This window comes from Magallana gigas, chromosome 1 (assembly GCF_963853765.1).
Source record: "Magallana gigas chromosome 1, xbMagGiga1.1, whole genome shotgun sequence".
Classification (NCBI taxonomy): Eukaryota; Metazoa; Mollusca; class Bivalvia; order Ostreida; family Ostreidae; genus Magallana; species Magallana gigas.
Window position 1 is genome coordinate 55696336 of NC_088853.1, and position 4352 is coordinate 55700687.

Below are 4352 nucleotides of genomic sequence, written 5' to 3' on the forward strand. Positions count from 1 at the left end.
GACTTGGTAAGGGGTGCACCCATATTGCAGGCCTTCTCTTTTCCCTGGAAGATATAAACACAAGAGACGAAAATGAAGAGCCATGTACATCAAAGCCCTGCGAGTGGTCAAAGCCAAGCAAGAGAAAGCGAGAGGCGGACATGGTGAAAAACATTCAATTCAAAAAACTTAAATATGGTAAAGAACCTTCAGAAAAATCAAGATGTGAATTCCCCCCTCCTGTACCAAATGATTCTTTCAGAACACAATTGTGTTGTAAGTTGAGCAACATCAATTCAAATGCTGTTTTATTGCAAATGATAACACCTGAAAAAAACTGTGAAGTCATAGCGATTTAAATGTTGCTCGATTTGAAGAGGTGGAAACCTCTGAATACATAAGTTACAAGTCTGACAAATACATTGATATAAAAGAGTTGATAAGCCCCTGTTCAACAGCTAAGGAAGCAATAGAAGCAATATCTAATGTATCTCTTGACATAATTAAAGAGTTAGAAATTAGAACACGTGGTCAAAATCAAAATGAAATGTGGAAAACTGCAAGAAAATGCAGAATAACTAGTTCCAACTTTCATGATGTATATGTCCGTAAGGATTCAACATCCCCTGAAAAACTAATCGAAAAATTTGTTGGAAAAGGTCATGACTCCATAGATACCCCAGCATTAAGGTGGGGAAGAAAATATGAACCAATTGCTCGAAAAAGATACATAGCACATAAAAAGCTTTTTAACAAACAGAAAGTAAATGTAGTCGACTGTGGTTTGTTCCTAAGTGAGCATCATGCATATCTGGGATCAAGTCCTGATGGTATTGTGTATTGTGATAAAAAAGATTCAAGGAAATTATTAGAAATAAAATGTCCATACAGTGTTAGGGAAAAAACAATCATTGAAGCTTGCAAATTGAGTGGCTTTTGCTGTATATATGATGAAGATACAAATGAAATATCATTAAAGTCTACACACCGATATTACAGTCAGGTGCAAGGTCAAATGGCCATTTGCAAAATTGATACATGTGATTTTGTCTTGTACACTAAAAAAGACTTTAAAATAGTTGAGGTCTCCTTTGATGCAGATTATTGGGATAAATTAAAGAAGAAACTTCATGAGTTTTATATTGACAACATGATTCCTTCATTACTCTCTTGAGCCTGGAGGATGTATTAAAGATCCATGGAACATGTTATTGAATTCAAGTACCCGGTCCTGATGAAATAATAAATTAATGGACACTTCGATGTTAAACCTTATATCATAATCAATTAAATCTATTATTACTATAGAAATATGTACTGGTATTGCAAATTTTATTTATAGATACATATGTGAACAATGAATTTGATTAAATTGATATTGATATGCAAATTCAAGAAACACATGTACAAAAATTTCATTTGTCTTCTTATTTTCATGTTTGTTACATTAGATTTTATCAAAACTGCACATTTTAGATTTATAACAATGAGATGTGTGCATGTTTTATTTATACATTTTTGTAATAACATGATTATCACAGATACAACATATATCCTAGTACTTATTCCTACTTTACAAGAGGTGGTAAAAGATTTGTCAGAGATGCACACACAAAAAAAACTTCATCTACAATGTCACATAAGCTTATTGGTATAACTCCTTGCAGAATACGAAAGTTCTTGATCTGCTCCATTTTGCGCTCAACATGTATGCGTGCAGATGCAATCCTCCTGGTGCTTTCAACTTCCTTCTTGGTAAATTGATTTTTGGTCAGAAAAGGAGGGCAGTACAATTTAACTCCACGTTGTGATAAATCGCCCTTAATATGTATAAATCCTTTGTCCACCATAACAGCATCACCCTCCTCTAGGAGATCATATAGTCCACTTTCTCTGGTTATCTGGGTATCCGATACTGACCCACCCCAAAGACGAGATACAAAAACTACTGCTCCAATTTTGTCGATGCCAATCAAAGACTTCAGTGTATTGTGGCCCTTGTAGTTGGAAAAAGTCTGACTCTGGGTTTGTAGAGATGAAGGAGTTTGAACAAATATTTCTGTACAGTCCAAGACAATACAAGTATCTCTGAACTTCTCTAAACACTTAGGAATCGCTTTCATCTCTTTCAATGGTGGTAAAAACACAATTGTCTGCAAACACTGACACATTAACTGAATCCATGCCTTGAAGATCCTTGATATTCTTCCAGACGAAATTTTAAATCTAAATTCCAAATCTTTGAGTAAAAGACCAAGCCTTAATCGCATGAGAACCATAAAAAATTCATCCTCAATTCTAAGCTTCCTCTTGGCTCCCCCTTTCTTTGCATCAGTTTCTGTTTTCATAGCTGAAGAATCCAACACAAGCTTGTCTGCTCCCTGTTGTATTAGGCTTTCAAATAATGCTTTGTATGTGCCATAATCAGGGTGTCCAGTATAAAACAACATTTTGTCATTATTGTCCTTAATATCGTCAATGGTTATCTCTGGGAGTTCACAGTTCGAAAAGTTGTCCAAAGAGGATGGCAGAATATCCTTGCTAGCTTTGCTATCAGTAGAATCGATATCTAAATTTCGATGTTAGGGGGATGGTCCTTTCACTATTTGATGAACAGAATAACTGAAAAAATAAGATAATTAATGTTAAAATTTTCAATTCAATTTTTCCAATAGTAACGAACACTTGATTTTGTGTAAACTTTTCAACTACCATAGTCAAAGGATCATATTTCTGACATTCTCAGAATAATTGCATAGTTATGCTCATTATCTGACTTTTATAATAAATAATAAATATAAGTAAATAACACTGTTAAAATGTTCATTCAGGTTATTATGGTTACAAATATGTGCACTTGATTTTTTAAATAGAATATTTTTTTATATACATGATAAAGTATAACATGTTATTATGATACAAAGTGTTACAGTAATCACTTGTGGTCATTAACATCTACTGCCTGGGCTGGGCTTTCTATGTTCATCTTATTACTGTTCGTTGACAGTCTTACTTTAACTGATTTCACTGTCTTGTGAGGAAGGAAAAGGGTTGGAACTTGATTGTTCCAAGTCCTTCCATTTCCTTCAGGGAAGTGGTCAGAACACACCTGAATTCAATGAAAAATTTCATAATCAATAAGCATTTGGAGAGAGAGAGAGAGGCATGGAGGTGGGTCTGATTTGTTGAGGAAACTGCGTTTTTTATAACATGTAAGGTGGCGGCGATTTGTATGTGCCTCCAATGAAAAAGTTCATCATCAATAAGCTTTCGGGGAGAGAGAGAGAGAGAGAGAGAGGAGGCAAGGGAGAGGGTCCTGATTTGTTGAGGAAAGTGCGTTTTTATAACATGTAAGGTGGCGATTTGTATGTGCCTCCAATTTACTGAGAGAAATTCTTACCCGAGTTCGCTTGGGATTAAAGTGTTTACGGCTTATAGCTCTAAGCCACGCAGTGCAAAGGTGTTGTTTCTTTGGTAATTCATGCAGTTTTACCGGTTTACCAAATCTACCAATACGCCCAGAGACATTGTGACATTCTTTAACGGCACAGTAATTTTTCCCCATGTTATTGTTTATAACCGGAAGTGAACAATACCTGCACTCACGAAGGATAACTCTTGCATGACTTGACTATCGAAAATCGGGAATTGCAAAATGAAAGATTATACATGTATAAAGGAAACCGTAAAGGGGTCACTCCTGATGGAGCAAATGGGATATTAGAAGGTAAAGCTATCATTATTATAACCATTTTTATTTGAAAATCAACAGTTTCTGTCGAATTTTGTTACACCATTAAACCTGTTGTGGGTAACTTTGCATTGACAATAACACCAGTATTTTTGTCGGCATTTCGCACCAATAGCCTAACATATTAGTCTTGATTTATTGTTGTCATGAACAAAAACTATCTGTTTAGCGAATGTAGCTAACCACCTCAAAAACGCATCGGACATTGTTGGTGTAAAGTTTGGACACTACTCTCAATAGGTGTCCCTGTTGCATCTCGACAAATACAGAGGCAGCTACTGAAATTTGAAATGTTCAATTTAAGGTAATTTTGAGTTTTAAATTTGTTTTCATGCTTTTATAAAATCGCAATTTTGGTAGTTGGTTTATCTCTTCTAACCATTCAATTTTATTAGTAACAGCTTGTTTTCAAAACCATTAACATCACAAACTGATAAAATATCATAAATATAAGACGGATTCATATATTCAAATAGTGATGTAATGCGTGATGTCCATCTTGATATACCAGTTTGATTTGTTAATTTTCTTTTGAGTCGGGTGAAAGAGCAATATCATCAGCATATAATAAAATACTCAAGTTGATTTCGCCCACCTTTAAATCTTTCCTCAGTTCTTTAAT

General features: G+C 34.7%; 1 long non-coding RNA gene across 1 annotated transcript; it reads right to left on the reverse strand.

Annotated features, from left to right (window-relative positions):
- Positions 1 to 1407: 1407 nt before the first annotated feature.
- LOC105335608 (uncharacterized) lies at positions 1408 to 3563 on the reverse strand. Its single transcript, XR_010714570.1, has 3 exons — positions 3380 to 3563; positions 2919 to 3088; positions 1408 to 2601 (listed from the first exon to the last, which is right to left on the reverse strand). It is a non-coding gene; the product is annotated as an uncharacterized lncRNA (long non-coding RNA).
- Between the last annotated feature and the right edge of the window lie 789 nt (positions 3564 to 4352).